The sequence below is a fragment of the Zootoca vivipara genome, chromosome 1, assembly GCF_965207765.1.
Source record: "Zootoca vivipara chromosome 1, rZooViv2.hap1.1, whole genome shotgun sequence".
Classification (NCBI taxonomy): Eukaryota; Metazoa; Chordata; class Lepidosauria; order Squamata; family Lacertidae; genus Zootoca; species Zootoca vivipara.
The window spans coordinates 89732870-89756616 of NC_142582.1; the positions used below are offsets into that span (position 1 = coordinate 89732870).

The following is a 23747-nucleotide window of genomic DNA, read 5'->3' on the forward strand; positions in this document are numbered from 1 at the left end:
AAAATAAATAAATGAAAATCAAGATGAATGCTCAATAAACAGTGTTTTTATTTTAGTACTGTCAAGTGGAGGGAATGTGATGGGGATAGTGGGGGAAGTGTTGAAAGTTATTTATAGAGACAAGATATTAAGATGTCCTGAGCTGTCATGGCAGGGACTTGCAATGAACTTTGCAGTGTCCCCATACTATACGGTAACCAAGGGACGCAGGTGGCACTGTAGTCTAAACCACTGAGCCTTTTGGGCTCGCCAATCAGAAGGTCGGCAGTTCAAATCCCCGCGACGGAGTGAGCTCCCATTGCTCTGTCCTAGCTCCTGCCAACCTAGCAGTTCAAAAGCATGCCAGTGAAAGTAGATAAATAGGTACTGCTGTGGAGGGAAGGTAAAAGGCATTTCCGTGTGGTCTGGCTTCCATCATGGTGTTCCATTGCGCCAGAAGTTTAGTTATACTGGCCACATGACCCGGAAAGCTGTCTGTGGACAAACATTGGCTCCCTTGGCCTGAAAGTGAGATGAGAACTGCAACCCCATAGTCGCCTTTGACTGGACTTAACTGTCCAGGGGTTCTTGGCCTTTTACCTTTGTCCTTTGACCAGGACTGATTCTGGGCTTGAAGGGAGCCTGAGTAAAGTAGCCTGGAGCCTTCCAGCTTCTCTGTTAGTGGGCCCTGACTTATCTGGTGTCAGGCATTGCAGAACTAAAACCATAGCTGCCAAGCCTCCCGTATTCACTGGGAAACCCCCGTTTTTCCAGCCATTCCCAGCTGGAAAAACGGATTTTTTTTTTGTTTTCCCCCGGTTTACTTACTGGCCGGGGGAGGCTCCTTCTGCACATGTCTGGAGTCTCTGGACATGCGCAGAAGCGATTTCTGGCACAGCGCTCATTTTGGAACTGGGCAGAGCATGCTCAGAAGCGACTTTCGATGCTGCTCTGCCCAGTTCCAAAATGGCCGCCGCGCTACTTCCGGTCTGCCGATCCCTTATTTTTCCCACAGGAACTTGGCAGGTATGACTAAAACCCAGAGACAAAATCTCTTTATAATGTATTGCAAACAAGAAAAAAATATGCATTATTTTGAAAGGTAATGATGAGAAATGCAGCCAGCTCAAGCTAAAGCATAACTTATACCTTAACAAACCTGTTGTTGGTCGTTGCAAGATGAGATTGAATGGTTCACAGTTAACACTTGTCAGCTTCTATATTAGACAGTTTTGATAGGCTAGTTGTTAAAATTGTTTTGGCTCTCACTGGCTTATCGTTAAAGGCCAACGAGCAGGCTGAGAAGGAAGATTTAAAGGTCACTGGTCAATGGGTTGTGACTGAAACTATATATAAAAGGACAGTCACACAGCATTGTTGAGGGGAATGTGATTTGGTGGTCAGTAGGGGCAGCAAGCAGCCCAAGAGCCAGGCAGAGAGTTAAGAACCCAAACAAAGCTGGTGTGAGTTAGCTAGGAGTGATCTAGGATAGCTTCTGGTCAGAATGACTAAAGTGGACAGTTGGCTTCAGGGTCAACAAAACCTGCCACACCAGGCCATCCCTCACCGACGGTGAAGACAGACGGACACGGGGTATGGAGGGTTTGTGGGGCCATGCTGTGCTTCCTGCCTACCCATGCGGGGGGGGGGGGAGCCCAGCTGGTTGACGCAGCCCTTGGTGGGCACATCTCCCCAACACTTGACTGCATGGCCATTCAGCGAGGAGGCCAGGCTAGGCTCTGGGGTGCAGAGACTCCTGGAGGCAAGCAGGGTAGGACAGGGATCCCAGGGGTGTGTGTGCCTGATTTGCACCCCCTCAAAATAATGTTCCCGGGACTACAGCCTCCCTGCCCCCCACTACACCCCTGGGTGAAACCACCTCCATAACACTGAACTTCAGCTTTTTATAACCTGGCTCTGTCGACTTCATACTGTCAGCCTGTGGAACTTGTTTGTTTGTTTCATCCTTGGCCAGAAGGATGAAGAGATGCCCCCATATATAGAGCGGTATCTCTACCCACTCCCTGATCCTTTCCAGCCAGCTAATGAAAGCCATCAGCTAACATCCCCCAGAAAGCCAGGACTGTAAACAAGTCCAAGGCTCTAACTAGGGTGTCACAGGAAACCCATTAACAGAAACCCAAGTCAATAATTTCCTGGCAACTCTGGTTCACCAGAAGTGGCTTTGTCATGCTGGCCACTTGACCTGGAAGCTATACGCCGGCTCCCTCGGCCAATAACGTGAGATGAGCGCCGCAACCCCAGAGTCGGTCACGACGGGACCTAATGGTCAGGGGTCCCTTTACCTTTAAGTCTATTATTTCCTGGCAACTAAATTTAGCATAGATCTGCCCCCCCTTCCCTTCTCACACTGAAAGCTCTTGCTGGGACAATGCTGTCTTAGTGATTCAGTGAGGACTATTCATTCTCCTCCACCACAGTCACTGGGTCCTGTATATTGTCACACAAGATAGCTACCAGGAAATTCTTTAAATACTCAGGCATAATTGACTGCAAAGGCATGCAATCAAATCTGTTCTACCTGTCTGTTCTAACATTGGTGCATGAGGACTGAGTGCCCCACACATCCACTGCCTTTTCTCTTGCTAGTAAGCACATGGCAGCAACAATGGAAATGCCATCATGAATGACAGAGGTGAGAAATAATGCTGAGCAACATTTTGGGGTAGCTCAAAAAAGAAAAATAAGACAGAGAAGGAGTGATAAAAAATGCTGTGAAATAGTCTCGTAGTCATCTTGTCAGTTTTTCCCTCTGCAGGGATGGGGGGGGGGAATCATTTTAAAACAATCCCACTAGTTTATTTTCCCAAAGACTCTTGGCAGGCTGTCACAGAAGGGGAAGATTATGATTAACTGAAATGTCATCAGCCTGTTATTCTCTGCAGAGGCGATATGAATGGGAATTAAGTAATGAACTTCTGCAAACACATGATAGGAGAGAAGGAGTTCCAACTAGCCAAAGCTGATTTCTTATTTTAATGCATAGCGTGTGCTGACAAGGCTGAGAGAAATTACACTCCGCCTCTCCCTCTTGATAGCTTGCCACCCAAACAGGGTGGAGGGAAAGAGAACTTTGATGGCAAATTCAAACATTAAAAAAAAGTTCTCTAATCAAACATTTACATTTCTTGAAGAATTCCTATTATTTTTCTTAAATTTTTGGTTATGCTCTGCATGCTTCCTTTTCCTTCCTTCCACAAGCATCCCATCATGATGTCTCTGTGTTTAAAGCCAGAGAATCAAAGGAATAAAGCAAACTCTGTCCTATGGGGAGTTAATACTTGATTCAATCAAACACACTTTAATTAATTTTTTTTTATCAAAAGGGGGGGGAAAGCAAATTACAAATTAGTCCATTATACAATTATAACTGGGGATGAGATCAAGCCACATAGTTTGTATCTGAATTTCAAACACGTATTATAGCTATAATGGCACTTTGCCATGTACTGTCCGTATCTAATTTCAGTCCACATCTTGTGAGTTTATAGCTACAAGCTCTGCTGCATGTACAGATCTCTGCTTGTGCGTCTTTGAGTCTGAGCCACAGAGTATTTCTCAGCTATAAAAGGCAGTCCAAATTGATAGATGCTGAAATGCCTGCACTGCAATGCAGTTGTCAGGACTTGCTGCTGCATACAGTGAAGAGGCACAAAGTCATTGGACATCATTTTTATTGCACATTCATGATGATTTCTGCTTAAGAAGCTGCCTTATCCTGAATCAGACCATTACAGTCGTACCTTGGAAGTCAAACAGAATTCGTTCCAGAAGTCTGTTTAACTTCCAAAACGTTCAGAAACCAAAGCACGGCTTCTGATTGGCTGCAGGAAGCTCCTGCAGCCAATCAGAAGCCGCAGAAGCCCCAACAGACGTTTGGCTTCCAAAAATAGTTTGCAAACCAGAACAGTAACTTCCGGGTTTCCGGCATTTGGGAGCCAAAACATTTGAGAACTAAGCTGTTTGAAAACCAGGTACGACTGTATTCCATTTAGCTCACTGAGGGTTGCCATATTTCAAAAGGTGAAAATCCAGACACAAAAGTTGTTGAGCTTTTTGGGCAAAATCGCAAAAAAGAGAGAAGTTTTTGAGCCATTTTAAAGGGAAATTGCCAAAAATGACACTGCTGGCACACCCAATTTTCGCCTGGACACTGCTTCCAACTGCAGTGTTCCAACTATGTCTGGGAAATTCTGGACATATGACAACCCTAACTCAATATTGTCTGCACTGACTGGCAGAAGCTCTCCAGAATATGAGAGATCTATCCCAGGGTATGGCAGCTCTTTCCCACACCTACCTGGAGATGTCAGGAAAAGCATGTGCTTGGCCACTGAGCTATGACCCACCCCCATGCTTCTGCATGTAACTGCTTAGCTCCTAGGTTTTTTCAGGGTCAGTGTGCTGCAAAGAGTCCAGATTTACGTAATTAAACCAAAAGAATTAGCCTATGCATCAAATTGTGTTTTATTTTTATCCTTTAGGAACTGGCTAGGCTACATTCTGTTTCGTTCCATTTTCTCAACATTGTTCTGGTGGTAGAAAGGAAGCAAGCCCAGGGAGAATTGTCCTAGTATGAAGGTTGACCCTGCAGGTATGCCCAGCTGTGTCCTATAACTGTCCCCTCATACCTCCTCTTGTAATTGGCAGAGTAGAGAAACGACTAAAACCTGCACTCTGCTAGAAAGGCACCAGTTTTACAGGACCCTGGGGAACTGATTCCATTAAGGCTCCACAAAATCAGGACAAGAGAAGCAAGTAGCTGGAAGTTTAGCAGATTTTCATTTAGCTTTCTTTGCCCGTTTTAGGCCAGGTGGTGTGCTGGTGGAAGCACAAGCATTTCCAGGTGCTTCTGAGGGTACACTTATTTCCCTGAGAAAGGATAAGAATCCTGATGGGCGCCTTATACAGTAAATGGGTGGGGTCAGATGTTTGGCATGTCAGCTTGCACACAGACACATTCCTGGTTTTTCAGTCCTGTATATTCACTGCTGATCTGCTGTTTGTTGTCCATAAAAGTGGACAGAGCTTGGCAGGAAAATATGGAGGTGTGTTTTCTATCCCATCGTATGTTTAAGTTACAGTCTTTGAGGTAATCCCTGTACTGTAAATGTATTATTTTCGGAAGAACGTCAGAAAGCAACTTTTCCAGGTTGTTGGAATTTCAATGCAACTTCATTCATGCGGCATTTGGTGCAAAGAGGCCTGCTCTTATTGTCTAAATAGCCAGAACACACACCCCCTCCCCCCAAAAATGTGCTCATCTGAGGAGCAAACAGAAGTAGGAGGCTGCCTGTCAAAATGTCATCAAGCATGTAACAAACTTCCCTCTAAAAAGAAAAGAAGCGCTTGCTAAGAAGCTTCCATGCCAGCAGTGACAGAAGATGTTGTGTGGTAAGGAGAGATCCAGATTAAATACTTTTTAAAAGAAAGTATGGGGTGACATTTTGATGACAACAATGGTGTATGAATGTGGCAAAAAACCCAAAACCCCACAGTACAGTGGTGCCTCGACTTACGAATTTAATCCGTCCTGAAGGCACCTTATAGGTCGAATAATTCGTAAGTTGAAAAGCGCCATTGGATACGTGATTTCCCATAGGAATACATTGGAAACGGAAAAATTCGTAAGTTGAAGCAACCCCAACTAAAAAATTCGTAAGTCGAAAAAACCCTATCTAAAACCTCCATGGTTTCTGTTCAGATGTTGAAAAAATCGTAAGCGTGCGGCCATTTGCCCCATTCGTAAGTCGAAAAATTGAGTTGTCAAGTCATTCGTAAGTCGAGGTACCACTGTAGTCCACAATAAACTTCCATGTGGAAGCAACCAAAGCAGGCAGAAATTCAACAGAAGCTTTCCCCTCAGTGGAGGAATGGGAATGCAGAACACTTGTTTTGTTTTTGCCAGCAGTATGTCTGCCTTTTTGGAACTAAAAACACAGGATCATAACCAGGTCCATCCCCCACTTCCTTTCAAAAGAAAAGTGTCAACTTTGATTCCTGGTAACTCACATTGATTTGTTTGTGCCTGTTCCTTTGGCCTATTGACTCATTCCTCAAGGTATAACAGTTCTCTCTAGAATTTGCTTATCCTTAACCCTTGATAGAGCCTGATGCTGATTTGGCCTGTGATCCAGTTGTGCAAAACCAAAAAGGACAACGTATCAGTATAGCAGAAAATTGAAATTTCTGTTGGTATGTCCAGCATGAGAAGCAAAATATCTGGGCAAGGGATTAATAGGATAGGAGCCTGTTACAAGGTTCCCCTGTTTGTGAAAGTTCAAGCAAGCAAGGGAATGTGGTGAGGGTCAAAGTGTATTTCAGCGAAGGATCTGAGATGACATTTAAGGCTTCGGCTTCAGCTATATGCACATCCATTTGGAAGTATCACACTTCTGAATAAAGATGCACAGGAAATGGCTGCATGAAAGATTTCATTATGTGCAGAATATAATTTCCAGACAGAAAACTGAACACTTCATGGGGCACCCCAGGATGAGATTTGACAGTGGTCACTGCTGTCTCAGTTCTGTGCTATTGATGTGTGAAAGCCTTTTAGGCATGTCTAAGAATGCATAGAATTCTGCCATCTATTTTCCTGCCAGCTCCCAATCTGTCTTTCTTCCTCCTTGCCAAAATTAGACCACGATTGTTTATTGACGAGGAGTTCCGGTTTCCTACTTACATCAGCTCCTCTTGGAATGTGACAATGGGCAGCCTGTTGCAGAATAACCTACAGCCAAGGCCAAGGGTAGAGTTCTTAAGAGAGATGGGGTTAGCAGCGTGTCTTTGGACAGGACCTGAAAAGTGCTGTTATATTAGCCTTATGGTGTGTGTGTGTGTAATATTACTGCAATGCATTATTCAACAAAGCAAGTTCAGAGTCATCGTTTTAGATTTCTATGGTGTAACCTGCCCTGGAAAATGAAGGATGGGCTAGAAATATGTTGTACACTGCTTTGTTACATTTTCAGTGACAAGTGTGGTTCAAAAATGTTCCAATAAATTAAATAAATATTTAAAGGGATACCAAACAGAGATCATATGTTGCCATGAGGAGGAGGAAGAGAAGAAGAGATGTGTGTGTGAGAGTGTGTGTGAACTGGTTGTATGCTTGTGAGTGGGATGGATGGATGGGTTGGGAGGGTAAACCTGAAAAAGTGTGATAGATTGGGGGAATGAGTTTATTTAGAAGTAATTTTGACAAATTGACTGCCTTCTGGGGTTTCTGTTGGAAAGAAAACTGCAGTTCAAATGAGTAACTTCACTTTCAGGAATGAGGAGGGGCAGAATGCAGTCACTTGAGAGTCAAAGAACATAAGGCTTTTACTTTAGCTCATAAATTTAAGGAACAACTAAGCCAATAAATGAAGCATTATAACAATAAATAACCATATCACATTGTCACAACCTCACATCAGTACTGGTTGTTCATCTCAGCACTTTTAAAAAAAGATATATGAGTCAACGATGTCAGATAACTGCTGCAGTTTGGGTGACAAAATTTCTGACCCAGTCTTTTGGTTTTTCAGAGCTCACTTTATTTTCTGCTCTCTTGTGTAATGGCTTCCTTCCCTTTCCCCCCCTTTACTTCTTTGTGACATTTGCTCTTTCTTCAGCTTCTCATCACTCTTCTCTTTCCTCACCCCTCTACACCGAGTCCTTCTTCAACAGACTTACCACCCCATACTTTTTAATTTATTTATTATTTTTTATTGAATTTATATACCACCCTATATCCAGAGGTCTCAGGGCAGTTAACAGAATGAAATCAAAATATAAAACCACAAAATACATAATCAAAATAAAAATAACAACCCAATAGCCCCATATCCCTCACAATTGCCCAGGTCATGCCAAAGAAAGGCCTTAGGCAAATTTTGCCTGACCAGTTTGAAATGGCTTTTCAGCGGAGAGGTTTTGTATACAGGAATTGATTCCCCCAACTCAGCTTGGAACTCTTGAGCAAGTTCCTTGTCCTTTGTGACTAGCCATAATCCCCATTTTCTGATGGTGCCCACAGCAATTTTTTCAAATTCTCAAATGTGCCTATATGCTGAGAAGTGAGGTGTCCCTTATTGGGGAATTGTCACACAGTAAAAAAAAGATGGGGGTGTTTCTAGGCCACACACAATGAAAAGGGCTCCAGTTGTAAAATGATTTCTCAAATATAACAAAAGTTTTCATTGCTTACACTTGCTCTAATTACACGCCTATCATCTCAAAAGGGCAGTGGGGACCCATTTTAAAAGCAAAGATAATAGATTTCACAATCCGAAACACCCTGTTAGTTGTGGCCAAATACGTTTATCTGCTCCCTGAGCCAGATTTAAATGGTGTAGATCTCAAGCAATTCCATGCAGTGTCATGAATTTATATGACAGTAATGGGTTTTATGGAACAGTTCGCTTCCACCTCTCTCTACTCCTTTGTAATTGGCAAGCAAGAAAAGGAGGCGAAGTAAGATAATTTCTCTTTAAAAAATAACAAGAAGTCATGATTTGATTGGTTAATGCTCACATTTTGTTTCAACTACCCTTCTTAGCTGGAAAACATGCTATTTTTGTAAAACTGGAGGAAGGCGACTGTGAGATGGTGTCATTCTGCAGGGAGGGGAATGCTTCCCTCCACCCCAGAATCTGTACTATCCCTCTTAGGCAGGCATCCCCAAACTTTGGCCCTCCAGATGTTTTGGACTACAATTCCCATCTTTCCTGACCACTGATCCTGTTAGCTAGGGATCATGGGAGTTGTAGGCCAAAACATCTGGAGGGCCGCAGTTTGGGGATGCCTGCTCTTAGGAGTTCAGAAACAATATTTTAACTGCCCCCCCCCAAAAAAATAAGGAAGATGTACAAGCAGATTGTGTGGTATAATATTTTGAAATAAACATAATAGATAATTTGTCTGTATCCAATTGTGTACACACACACACACACACACACACACACACACACACACTGTATTTTCTCTCCTCTTTTACTCTTGAGTTCAGTGGACTTAAGTAAGTGTGCTTAAGTTGGGGCTTAGGGAATGTTGTTCAGCCCCATGAAATGTGGGGTTTGCAATGTGAGCCTCCATAAGGTTTTATCCTCCATGCTGTTCAACATCTACATCAGGCATCCCCAAACTGCGGCCCTCCAGATGTTTTGGCCTACAACTCCCATGATCCCTAGCTAACAGGACCAGTGGTCGGGGAAGATGGGAACTGTAGTCCAAAACATCTGGAGGGCCGAAGTTTGGGGGTGCCTGATCTACATAATACTGCTGAGTGGGATAATCTCGTGTTTTTGGAATACAGTGTTAGTAATAGGCTGATGACACACAGCTCTGTTTCGTTTTTACACCTGCAGGTGTGGCAGCTGATGTGCCAGATTGTCTGGCCTGGGAAATGAACTGTTCTGAGAGCCAATAAACTGAAGTTTAAATCCAGACAAAACTGTGGCATTGTTAGTGGGTGAATCCCTAGGCAGGATGGGCAGGACATGGCCTACTGTGGATGGGGTTATACTCCAGTATACAGTACAGAGGGGGTATTTCTGGATCCATTACCATCACCAAGAATGCCCAGAGTGCCTTCCATCAGCTTTGACTGGTGGCCCAGGTGATCCCCTCTCTGGACAGAGTTAGCCTAACTTCTGTTGTCTATGTTCTGGTAACCTCTAGGTTGGATTGCTGCCATGTGTTAAACGTGGGGATACCTTTGAAGATGTTTCAGAAATGTCAGCTGGTGCAGAAATCGGAAGCCAGTTTGCTAAGCAGGGCAGGAGAGTCTGAGCATATGATAACACCAATTCCGGCACGACTGCACTGGTTATAAATTAGTTTCAAAATGCTGGTTTTGACCTATAAGGCCTAATGCCTCAAGGACTGCTTCTCTCCACATGAACTGACCCAAACCCTGCAATCTTGAGCTGAGGCCCTTCTCCATGTGCCACCTCCATGAGAGATACAGAGGGTGGCAACATGAGAGTAGGCCTTTTCAATAGTGGCTCCCTGCTTGTGAAACATTCTCCTGGCCTTATCTTTATCTATGTTAGGCACTAGGCAAAATATTTCCCCTTTGAAGGGGTTCAAGTATTTGTGGCTGCTTATAGTAGGGCAGGTTCTTGTAAGTCTTGCCTTTCATTTGTACATATATTTTTTGGGGGGGTTAGCGGTTTGTTTAAGGGATGCGGGTGGCGCTGTGGGTTAAACCACAGAGCCTAGGGCTTGCCAATCAGAAGGTCGGTGGTTTGAATCCCTGCGACCGCATGAGCTCCCGTGGCTCGGTCCCTGCTCCTGCCAACCCAGCAGTTTGAAAGCATGTCAAAGTGCAAGTAGATAAATAGGTACCGCTCCAGAGGGAAGGTAAACGGCATTTCCGTGCACTGCTCTGGTTCGCTCTGCTCAGAAGCGGCTTAGTTATGCTGGCCACATGACCCAGAAAAACTGTCTGCGGACAAACGTCGGCTCCCTCGGCCAGTAAAGCGAGATGAGCGCCGCAACCCCAGAGTCATCCGCGACTGGAACTAACGGTCAGGGGTCCCTTTACCTTTACCTATTGGTTTGTTTGCTGTAATTGGTTTTAGGGTTTAAAATGTGTTGCTAGTCACTTTGGGTCATTTTTGTGAGTAAAGTGACTAATATTAATAAATAATAACAACTTGTGGTTTGATTGTACGCCTGGCCAGGTTGCTTCACCATTGTTTTCCTGTAGTGAAAACCGTGCTGCAAACACATCCATCCAAATCTAGTCCACTGCATGATCTTTCCAATAAGAGGTTTGCAAGCAGGGCATAGCCTACCTGTCTGTCCTAATGGTAGAAAATCAGACAATTTAAACTGTCACTGTCTTTATGCAGACATCAAAACTAAGAATGGATTCAGCTGGTGACTGGTTTCTCATCAGCATCTAGCTGATCATTGGCAGTGACAAATCCCTCAAAAAGTCTAGACATCTCAAGCTTATCTCAGTTTTGGTTTATGCTTTCATGCCTTCTGAGACTAGAGAATAACAAACCTGGAGCACAGAACTTCCAATCTGTTAATGCGCTCTGTTTATTTTGTACTTTTTTATGAATCGTTGCAGTGTTGTAATACAGTCATTTCAGAGGTTAGCAACAGATGTATTGGATTTAATGAATCATACACATCTTTGTGAAGCCTAAAAAAGAGACCTCCTCCATATAACAGCATATAAAAAGAAATAGAATTTATGCAAAAAATAAATAAAAAAAGAACACCATAAGCAAAATAGACATGAGCATGTTTTAAAGGATGTTTTGCCCTGTACATTACTCAGAGGGAAATGTGCTGCAAGGTGACATTGGAGGTGCCTACCATTAAGGGATGGAAGAGAAATTTGATTTTGCTTGCATTACAATGAGAAAGTACCGAATGTGCCCTTCTTGAATCAATATGCGAATTGAAACACACCTGTCCTTTGAAAGGCAAACTCCAAATTCTGAGTTGCAGTTTTCCAAGCAAGTAATTTCTATAAAAATGCACTTATTGGGCGAAAGTGCATACAAATGCTTAGCATTTAGTGTGAACCGTGCAAAGTCCATACTGAAAATGTCAAATAGGCCCATAAAGGTAAGGTCCTGAAAAAGTAAGGCTACAATCCTAAACACACTTGCTAGAGAGTCAGTGGTACTCTTCTGAGAACTACCGTACTGCACACTGCTACCGGTAGAAGATTAGTGCATCATCTGATTTATTGCATTTTTATATTTGTTGCTGACCATCTTGGCTGATAAAGGAAGTGAGATTTAAAAGTACAGTTGTATGGAACTTGGATTGTTACCAACCAAAATGCATTTTGAAATGAAGATTAAAACAGTTATTTCTTTGGGCCACACAATACAGAACACAAGCTAATTGCTACCTCTAAAGGAGTGTCAGCTGCCCCAAGATAATTTCTTCTTCCATTGTTATGATCTGTAGAATCAGACAGAAGGGATTTCTTTAAGCTTAGAATTCCTTAGGCTCTAGTTATAGCAGCTGTTTCAGGGGAGAGAGATTTCTTGGACAGAAACCCAGATAAAGAGTTCTTCAGACATGAGAGAGGTCTTACATAGGTATTTTGTTTGGCTTGTAGTTTGTGTACTCTTGTCTTAATTAGCAAGAAGAGAATGTAGGCAGAGACATTTCTGCTGGATAGTGTTTCCTTGGGCTGGACAGGAATTTTGTAAATAAACTGGGAAGTGCAGATACTTTATTTTCCTTAACAAGGATATCCTGTGAACTTTTCTCTCTCTCCAGTCTTCTCCGTCACTGGCTAAATGCTGCAAGCTGCATAGCAGACTGTCAGACGTCCCAGAAAGTAGCATCGTTAATGGGAGCAAAGGGTCACCAGAATATTTGAAGATTCTATTTCTGAATGGTGAGCTCAGCTTTGGAGGGGCTCACTGAAGCAGATGTGGGTGTGAGTGGTTAAACAGGAATGCTGGAGCATCAAGAAAACCTTTTCATGGTTCTACAGATTCAAAACCAACTCTAGAACTACTTTTTCATTTTGTAGGGAACCCTTGTTTATAAAGTTTGAATCCAGAGACAGATATTAATATTGTTTGGGGGACATGGGCAATAATATTGTGTGTGTTTTGCATGCTTATAGTTGCCAGCTGGCTAGAATTTTACAGGCTCATTCTGAATTTTACCATCTTGGTCTCTTGCCAGAACTAGGATGTACATTGTTTGAGCTGTTGAACCGTGGTGGAAGTATGCTCACAGTGTTGTATACAAATGTACAATTTCCTGTCCAAGATCAAGCTAACAGGAGGCCAGTTCTCCCAGTTTACAGCAGAGGCTGGCTATATGCAGCACAGTTTGGCGGCACTTGAGTCGCCACTAACTTTTCTAGTCCCTGGTGCAATTTTGCAGCTCTTTTAACATGGATTTTCAGTAATAAATATAATAATGATGCAATTACCAAAATGTTTAAATGAATAGAAGATAAGTGCTGCACTTAAAACTGCTCTTTCAAAAAGCAGAAAGCTAGACAGTCCATCTGAAGATTATGGGAAGGGGTCTACTTTATGGGCAGAATTCAGTGTTGCTTTGGACGCTATTTACGACGAACATATCCCGGAAATGTCCGGAAAATCCTGGACGTATGACAGCCCTAGGAGTTCCACAGTTAAAGCCCAGTTTCTTTGTGGTTTTATGGGTGGAATATGTGCATTCACTAAGATATGCAGCTGAACCATAAGAAAATGTGGAAGCTGGAAAGCATCAGTGCGCCTTTCTCTTTAGGGGCAACTGACAGAAGCAATAAAACACAACAAAAACCATTGACGTAACCTAGTAGTTAGCATAATGTCTTTCTCTTTTTCTCTTTTTACTGTTTATCCCTCAAATGCAAGCACTGCTCAGCCTAAATAAATCTATCATACACTGATTCCCCCCCCCTTTCTCATATCACAACCTCGTCTATCTCTACATATGTCTATCATCACCTCTCAAATTTGGCTCGAATCTGTATTTTGCCTCTGCTGAAGCTGTTACTCAAACCACAGCCACTTCCTGTCACAACAGTAATGCCTATACATCTGCAGTATCTATACATAAAAGGCCAGTCGTTTTCTGTTTTCTTCAGACATGCATTGCGTGCTCAGAGAAATTAATCTTAGCGTGCATCTACATTTCCCCTGATACCAGTGTTCAAATTCTGATTTTCTTGCCAGTTGGGATCTTCACAAGAGAGGCTAATGGAAAGCCCTGAGTATATCGCTGTTTCATCTGTGTTTCTGCTTTTATCTTTCCTAGCTAATCTTCTAGTAGAGCTTTATAGTATTCACAAAAGGGCTTATTAATTGTTGGAAATCACAACATGTCTTTGGGGCACCATCAGTCAAAGAGTGCTTTTCTGAGATGAGACAGATCTGTAACTTGAGATGATGCAGCAGGACTTTTGCTACCAGATTTTGGTAGAATGAGACAAAACTGATATTCCTCTTTGTGGCTGGGTGAAGTTTCACTGAAAATTATACTGCTATACAGAAAAGTATTTGATTTATTATTACTATACAATATAATGATTAATTTAACATATTCCAGGTTATTCATTTTCTTTTAAATATTAACAATATTTGATATATTTCGGACATGCTTTCCTCTTCCAGACAACAATGCGACACAGTCTTTAGATGATAAGACTCATAGAAGCATCTGCCCTGTTTGAGAGGAAAGTTTCGGAATTTGTAAAGAGGATATGTGAGCCGTACCCCTCAGAAGTTCAGAAGGGCTGGACCATTTAAGCCGACGAGGCTTCTATCCATAATGAAAATAAAATAAAAAGTGAGAACACTAAATAAAAATAAGGCAACGAAACCAGAGTGAGTGGTTTGTTGAATCAGCTAATCTGAGAGGACATGTACATCATTGTCTAATCTTGTGCCATCAGAATTGACATATTTGTTTTAATATTTATGAATATACTTAAATCTTTAATATGACAAAATCTATGGGAGGAATTCAAAGCAGCGCTTTAGCAATCATTCAATCAACTTGCCAACTCACTGTTTTAGGGGTTCTCCTGACCACCTGAGCCAATTTAATAGTAATAGTAATAGTAATAGTAATAATAATAGTAATAGTAATAATTCTATACCATCAAAAATCACAGGGTGGTTTACAATATAAAAACACAAAAATATATACCATAATAACAGTATTGGGAGGTTTTTAACGTTTGTTGCTTTCATTATCTTTTTAGATATGCTGTAAGCCACCCAGAGTGGCTGGGGAAACCCAGACAGATGGGTGAGGTATAAATGTTGTTGTTGTTGTTGTTGTTGTTGTTGTTGTTGTTATCATAAGTTGCAGGTGAGTTGCTGGATCTAACAAGGATTCAATTGATGGAATAGCTAGGCAGGTTTATTGCTCATGGCCCCTACGTATGGGTCATTAGCCCTGCATGTAAAAACTTTCTATTGGTTCTTGGCTAATAGGGTGATGGGAATGGAAGTCCAGCAACATCTGGAGAGTTGAACAGATTGTTCAACCCTGCAACAGCTGCTTGTTGTAGAGAAATTAAGCAGATGGAGCCTCTGTTCCCCCCTTACTTCATCTCCTTATTATTTCATGTCCATGTCAATAAAAGTCACATTTATTTTACTTTTAAAATAATTTGGAGAATTTAGGACAGAGCTAAACTTCAAATGTATTTCTCTTTTAGAATAGTGTTAGTCAGTGCTATTTTTTCTAGAAAAACAGGTGCCGGAACTCACTATGAACACCTCCCTTTTTGTCTTATAATGGCAATGGTACCCACCTGACAGGTGCCAGAACTGAGTTCTGGTGAGATCCAGCTTAAAAAAAGGTCCTGGTTTTACTGCCACAGATTCCCACAACAAGCCCTGGAAGCTATGCTGAGAATTCCATTAGTGATCTCTACTCCACATCACATAAATAGTGTTTTTCAGAGTTTACTGGGAGAAGGGCAATTGCTAAATTAGTTCAGGTATACAGTAGATATATCCAGGGGCAATCAGCGGCAGGGGGGGGGGTGGAATACCCCAGGAACCGCCCTGGAGGGGGTGTCACTCGGGGGGCCATGCTCCCGCCCTACGATCAGCGCCTCCAAAGCCGCGCGCCTCGCCCCAGGTGTCGTGGTGCCTTGCTACACCCCTGGATATATCCCCATAGATTTAGCATGATCAAGCCTCTGGGTGGCAGCTTACTATATACAATACTCAGCTAGTAAAAGAAGGCACCCCCCCCCCAATTTTGGTACATTTGGTACGTTTATTTACAAATATGCAAACAGATCATCACGGAAGTAAATTCTAAGAGCAGGAAGTATAAGTGTGAATCCTGTTCAGATTCTTATACCATTGCATTTCAGGGAAGCTTTGAATGTAGCCAACTCCAACTCCCAGCTCACTACATCAAATTCACAAATTCTTTTTCTGGATTTTGATTAAACCATTAATTCAAATTATGTTAAATATATGTATATGACTGTATTCACCCCTCTGATCACTTTACAATGTATCCACCAAGTTGTTATTTGGTCATGAGTGTAGCATAACTAGGCTGAGCAATCCAGCAGGGAGAGTCCAAGATGGAGGAACTGCCAATTCCTAAGTATTACTGGCTACAGTGGGATATTGTGGGGTACCACCTCCCTCCCTTGCTGTTTTTTTTTCAAAAATTCGTTCCCATTAGTTTCAGTAAGAAGTAAACAACCATTGTTGTTGTTTAGTTGTGTCCAACTCTTCGTGACCCCATGGACCAGAGCACACCAGGCACTCCTGCCTCCCACTGCCTCCCACAGTTTGGTCAAACTCATGTTCGTAGCTTTGAGAACACTGTCCAACCATCTCGTCCTCTGTCATCCTCTTCTCCTTGTGCCCTCAATCTTTCCCAACACCAGGGTCTTTACCAGGGAGTCTTCTCGTCTCATGAGGTGGCCAAAGTATTGGAGCCTCAGCTTCAGGATCTGACCTTCCAGTGAGCACTCAGGGCTGATTTCCTTAAGAGAGGATAGGTTTGATCTTCTTGCAATCCATGGGACTCTCAAGAGTCTCCTCCAACACCATAATTCAATTCTTCAGTGATCAGCCTTCTTTATGGTCCAGCTCTTACTTCCATACATCACTACTGGGAAAACCATAGCTTTAACTAAATGGACCTTTGTCCGCAAGGTGATGTCAACTATACCATAGCTTTTCTCCCATGTTGGTGGGCTTCGGATACTGTGGAGCCAGGGTCTCTTCTGCTCTGCCTCTGATGCCTTGACCTGCTGTTGGAGTGTCAGTGGAAGAGGGTTCGCAGTGGCAGAAAGACCTCCGCTGTGGACACAGGGGTCTGCAGTATTCAGTGGCTCCTCAACTACCCTCCCAAAGAGTTCAGGATTGCTCTGTTAGTCTTCCCTGCTAAACGAAATCATTGCAGGCAATATTTGTCAACAAAGATCTACCGTCAGCTAATACTAATAAGTGTCAGGCGAAAACATTCCTCTTCAACCAGGCCTTTGGATGATTAAACTATCTATGGCATTTTAAATACGTCAGGGAGGTATTGGTTTTTTACTCTTCTGATATGTATTTTGCTTTTTTAAGCTGTAAACCTTCCTGTGATCTTGGGATGCAGTATAGAAATTTAATTATTAAAAACAATTCTACTGATGCCTGTTCTCTTTAGGGAAGATAGTAAAATCCTCTTCAGCACTAAAAGAGAATAATTATTTTATAACTGTCTATATCCTAATAAAAAAATTCCTTCAGTAGCACCTTAAAGACCAACTAAGTTTTTATTTTGGTATGAGCTTTCATGTGCATGCACACTTCGTCAGATACCAATCTGTCTATATCCTGTAACTATATATAACTGTCATTTTCCTAATTATAGGCGGACCCTTAAAACACATTGCATTCTTTTGCTATGAACAATGTTGGCATTTATCAGTGAATTAATTACGCAAGTAGCCGGGTGTTCTAATCATTGTGTTTAATGTTGCTAGGGAGATCATCAAGTGATATAAAAATACTATGGCCAAATTTACAGTGCAACCAACTCAGTTCGTATTTATAATGGTTTCTATAAAATGTCTAGAGTTGTGATTGAGGCATCAATATATTTTAATCTATGAAAGGGGAAAAAGCTACAAGATGAGATTGAATAGCTCTAACAGGAACAGATTAGTTTAGGAAGATCACCGCATTAAAAGCCATATTTGCGCAGAAACCTCAGAGCTGCAAGTACAGTTAATTTTAGAAACATGTATTTATAAATGCACTTTATGTTAGTATAAGTCAGACAGATTAATTCACCCTACTGAGCTTTCAATGCTCACATGGTCGTTTGAGTCATACCAGTTGCTGGGGAACAACAGCAGGAGAAGCCTACTGTCTTCATCTCCTCCTTGCAGGTTTCCCATAAGAATGTGGTTTGTCACTGTGGGGAAACAAGATGCAGGGCTGTTCTTATGTTCTCATGGAACTCTTTGCATCACACATCCTTGATCAACAGCACACATGCTTTCTGCTTGTTGTGCACAGTGATCTGGATTAGGCTGGTTTTAGAGGAGGTGGCAGGTTCTACATTTTGGTTCGAGGTTTGACTATAAACCCTTTTGGTGACGACCAGTGCTGAGGTTCAGGGTAGAGACAGGTATGCAGCCTTGTATGTAACAACCATCCTGGCATCCATAGGCCATAGGGATTCCATGCAGATGAGCGAGTGGGCTGGCAGAGAAGGGACACTGTTCCAGCACTTGGAATTGGGACCGGGAACTAATCAGCAGCCAGTGCAGTCGGGCCACAATTGGCATTATATGTTCAAACCATTACAGTATATGCTCAAACCGTCTTGCTCTAGTGAGCACCCCCAGTGGCTGGGAGCGGTAGTGGTCTTACGGCCTCTGCGCCTGCAGCCAGTCAAAAATGATTCTCTGTAGGGATCCCATTTTGGTTGGGATGCAGGAGAAAAACTTCAGAGATGTTTTGCTACTTCTGAAAGGAACCCCAGATATGTGTTTCTTAAAGAGGTCCAAGTACCCTTTCATTTCTTCTTTTTAATGAAATAGAGGCAGCTTCCAACAGAAGGGGGGGGGGCGGAAAGAAGCCTACAATTTTCTATGTATAGAGTCGGGAAGGAAGGCGAAGGACTGTATTTATAACAATATGTTGAATGTGTGCAGAAAATAAACTGGGGGAAAAATACGTAGTATGTTTTCCCTGCTTTTTGCATGCCTACTTTATCAGCGTTAGTAGATTCTGAAAAGTTGATGGTGTCCTATTTATGTAAAATTGGAAGAAGTGTGGGCAATTTTTTTTATTTTACACACACAGGAAGAATATTTGTTGTCCTGAAATGAAAATATTATATATAGCTCCTCACCTGTGGTAAATCTTCTAATTTAAAGGCTATTTTTTGGGAATGCAACTGCGTAACTAATTTGTAATTCTTTAAACGTGTTAGGAATGTACGCTTAGCAGGCTTGTCTGCAAAGAGTGAGGAAGTGTAAGTAGATTGTGAGGAATTTATCTCCAGTTTATTATTTATTCGTTCATTCGTTCGTTCATTTGTATACTGCTTCATCATAGCTGTAACTAAGTGCTATGTATAAGATCCAATACAATAAGACTAAATATGAATTAAAAGTATCAAACTAGGATTCAAGTAAAAAGCCTGTTCACTAATTGCTGGAAGTTCAACAGGGAGTTGAACAAAGCTGGAAGGGATTTCCACCGTATTGGGCCCACAATACTGAACCCATGGCTCCTTGTGGATACAAGCCATACATCCAAGCCATGGAGGATGATTAACAGTGAATTTTCCCCAAACCTCAGTGATCAAGCAGTGACATAAGGGATCAGGCAGTCCCTGAAGTATCCTAGACCAAAGTTGTTAATGGCATTGTAAATGAATACAAGAACCTTGAAACCAGCCTGGTAGCATATGGACAGCCAGTGCAAACTTTTGAGCACCAGAGCTTTTGAGCACCAGATGCTGATGCTGTTCTAGCCATCCTCATCAGTAGTCCAGCTGTAGTGTTTTGCAGCAGCTGGAACCACTGGACAGATGAAGGGTAGCCCCAAATAGAGTGCACCACAGTAATGGGGTACTGAGGTTACCAATGCATGAATCACTGTGACCAGACTATCCCTGTCCAAGAATGGCTGTAGCTGATCTACCAGCTGTATCAGGTGAAGGGCACTCCTAGTCACTGAGGCCGTGTGAGCCACCCACGATCAAGATGGGTCCAGGAGCACCCCAAACTCAAAACCTGTTTTTTCAGAAGGTGCGCAGAACCATTCAGAGCAGGCAACTGGCCAGTCTTCTTGGCATGGGAACCACCAACCCACAGTGCCTCTGATTCTGTCCCAAAATGGCACCTGAGCCCCAACTGAAGTTGCTCTAGATGCGTAACTGGTACATAGCTGCCAAGTTATCCCTTTTTAAAAGGGATTTTCCCTTATGCTGAATAGGCTTCCTCGCGAGAAAAGGGAAAACTTGGCAGCTATGAACTGGTATTCTCCAGGAACTCCCAACAACTGCCCAGTTTTATTTTGTATCTGTGAGCTTTTCCTTAAAGATAAATATCTGTAACATCTAATATTTTGTTCTGAATAATAGAAAGTCACAATAATACTCTCACATGGATTAATTGCAATGTAATCATTTTATCTTACAGCATACCTTCTTCAAAGACTGAAAAAACAAGTCTCTATATCTATCCTTGCCATCTTGAATTAGAAGTTATATTACATTGTGACACTGAAGGCTAAATTTTTGTCTTTTATTTTATTTTTTTATCTGCGCTAATTAATGCCCTATACACCTCTCTTTTTGGAAGTATATAGTTTGCTTGCTACTGTGTTATTAACTGATAAATCACTAAAGATAGCCTACATGTCTCTTTTTGTATGCTAAACATTGGAGGGTACTTTTTTCTAATCTATTATGATAAAACCTTTTGGCACTGTTTTAGAAAGCGTAAAAAAATGATGCAGTACTTGTGGACTGCAGGACAACAAAGAAAAAAGAAGAAAGGGGAAACTTAATATTTAATATTTATGAATATGATTGAACATTTATCTGGACTAACATATGTGGCCTGCCAACATCCATCTTAACTGAATGCTTCCAGACTGATATCTCCCAAAGGATCATCCCTGAGTATATCTTTCCTTGTCATCTTTCCATTGTGTACCATATATCTGATTTCTATTCTATGATGTTTCATCTAACTTTCCTCCTTTGTAATACTTTCCATAATGCTGCATCAATACAGTTTTTATGTATTTTAAACCCCACTTTAAGGACAGGTGACAGCAATTATACACACAATAGGCTGGGTTAGCTAAACTGTAACTTGTGAATTATGTGTGGCTTGTAGGTAATTAATGTGGGGCTTCTGAGTGATTAATTAAAGTGATGAGAAATGGATTTGCAAAAACTCTGTAATGCACATGTGATAGAGGCATGTCCTTCCCACCCCCATGCTGAAGCCAAAGCAATCTAGAAGGGAAGGTAAAAGGATTTATAGTAGCAGAATCTGTGGGGATCCGGATTACAAACTCAGATTTTGCAGCAGATATTTCATGAACTAATATGTGGGAATGAACTAATTTAAGTGGTCTGCAGAAATCATAATCTCTGTTGAAAGCAAGATGCAATTATCTGCCTGAAAGCTCTGGGGAAGGAGACCATCAAGTGGGGGAGAAGGCAAAACAAGCAGAAGTTACAGAAGGAAAAGTGATAGTAGAAGCTCAGGGTCCTGTGCCTCTTGGCAAATGGAATCAGTTGTAAAAATAGGCATTGTTGTTTCTTAAGTTTAGGAACTTTAGCGATCTTTGAAATAGACAGACCTTTGTCTTATAGGACTCTTGGTTTAGCAGATCTGGAAGGAAGTACAGTAATGAGGTGCCTTCAAAATTACCGTAGTAGTGGTTGGTTGAGGGCGGGGCATCTAGAGCAGATTTGTAGGGTAGGGTGAAGGAGGAGAGGAAACAGAAGATGCATTCTTATGTTGTAAAGCTACAATTGTAGATCAATTTCTGCATGATGACCAAAATGGGAATGTAACCGAATATTGTGGATTTTAGCCACAAGACTTTTTGTAGAATAGCAGACTGATTGCCAATCCGGTCTCCTTTCCTCCCCTGGATCCTGTGTAGGTGGCCAGCATGATGTTGTTCAGATGAGAAGCTTACAGAGCAAAACACAAGTGATTCAAGAGCTGTACAGGATATAAACAGAACAAGAAGGAGAAGGAGAAGGAGAAGGAGAAGGAGAAGGAGAAGGAGAAGGAGAAGGAGAAGGAGAAGGAGAAGGAGAAGGAGAAGGAGAAGAGAATGCTGCATTTATCATCTCAAGTGGATGCTTCAAAAGCATTGCTGAAACCAACATACTCAGTATATGGGGCAAGATTCTACAGCAGCCAGAGGTTCCAACTTCTAAAAAAGATTGTGGGCGTCCAACACAATGTCCTGATGTCACACGCTCAACGTTGTGAGAAGCCAGGGGGTGGAGCTGAATGTAGTCCCAGTGGTCAGCGCCCCCCATCTTCCCCCTCCCCGTGGCGCACAAGGGAAAGATGGGAAAAGCTGCCCCTGGCCAGTGGTGGTGGCAGTGGCAGGAGGAACCACTGGCCACTGAAGCCACATCATGCCTGGCTCCACATTTGCCTTCCTCCTCCCTATGAACAATGATGGGGCCCAGCCTCCTCAAGAAAACATTGGGGGGGAGGCAAAGTGCTTATGGCGACAACTACTTCATGCACTTGTCTGTGTGCAAATGAACCAATTTAAGGTGGCTTGGTGGAGTTACCAGTACTAAGATTAGTTGGTTTAAATGCAAGTACTGTGGTTTAAGTGGTTTGTGCTTGTCACTTGAGAGGCAACTTGCTTTGAAGTGGATGGCATCCACTGATGCTAACATATTAATATCTGCAACACAAAGTGCAATCAATATTTCCAATTAATGAGACTTGGCAGCTTTTCCTATTTGCAGTGACTCAAACCAGGATGCTTGATAAGTTTTAATCTTTTCAATATTGCAATTTAAATAAAAGTCTGAAAATCTATAAGGCCTCGCTGGAAACTTTCAATCACTTCCTTTGTTTGGTTTTCAAATGACTCAGTACTTCCTTCCATATGTATATCACAAGCTGGCATCCAGTCTGATTTATATTTTGTATGAGTCCACTGGAGATTAAAATTCAAAAGTAAATAGCATGTTGATAGGAGAGAGGAGAAAGAAAGAATATTTGTGACTATGCTATTGCAAGAAGCAAACACTATAATTCACTGGCTTGTTAAGCCTTAAGGGAAGACTGGAAAACAAGAAGCCAATATGCTGTGGGCAGAGCTCAGCATGGAGAGGGAAACAAAAAATAGAAAGTACATGTTTGCCTTAAACGTAATTGATTTTATGTTAAAAATACTGAATTCTATGGTATCTTGGAAAAATTCCAAACTCTCTAATTACAGTATGAGGAAGATGGAAGGTTTGGGAGAGAAGAGTTATGTGGATTCATGTAAGCATCACTGCAACTTATATATATATGGCTTGTGTTTTCAAAGGTACCCTCATTGTTTTTCTAACTTTTTAATGAAGGGCATAAAAGCAAAGCAGGATAGGATTTTGGATATAGTGTGATGAGAGCATATTTGTGGCTATGCAGAGGGAATTAACTTGGCCAATTAAACACCATTAATACATGGGTCGTGGCTGGGAAAATTTCCAGCAAGATATAGTCCTGAGCTGCTTGAGTCTAACATTACCCTGGATTTCTTCACCTCTGATGTGTCACCTTGGATTCCCAGCACAGCAAGCAACAATAGGAATGAACTTTACTTTCCTGAGACTACATAATGAGTTTACCAGTGCTCGGGCTATGTTTTTCAATGGCTGGACACCAGGAGAAGTGATAATAAAAGAGTGACTCTGAGTATGTGTACAATGGATTCCTTTTGCTAATAAGTAACTACAACCAGGCCTCACACATTCTGAATTACAGAAAAGAGGTGGAGGGTATGCTTTCTGGGGATGTTTGACACCTACCACACCCCTCTGTTATTTAGAAAATTAAGCCCTGGAGTTCTCTCATCTTGCAAATAGCAGAGGAAGGGGAGTGTTCAGTTGGAATCATTGTGAGGTGCCTTAGACCTAGTGAAACTGTAGAATCCTCAGAAATAGGGAAGAACAGCAGTTTTATCAGCTGTAAAACATGTGAATCCCTACTCTCTTAATCCCTTAGTATTCATGCAACATCATCTGGGCTTTGCAAGCTGATGGAGTTATGAAGT

The 23747-nt window shown here is 42.0% G+C and overlaps 1 long non-coding RNA gene across 1 annotated transcript in view; it reads left to right on the forward strand.

The window, feature by feature from the left end:
- LOC148687663 (uncharacterized) overlaps positions 1–23389 on the forward strand; it is a 35950-nt gene extending 12561 nt beyond the window's left edge. Inside the window, exon 2 of the long non-coding RNA XR_015950362.1 lies at positions 21615–23389. This is a non-coding gene — a long non-coding RNA (uncharacterized LOC148687663). The remainder of the gene's footprint in view (positions 1–21614) is intronic.
- The last annotated feature ends 358 nt before the right edge of the window (positions 23390–23747 follow it).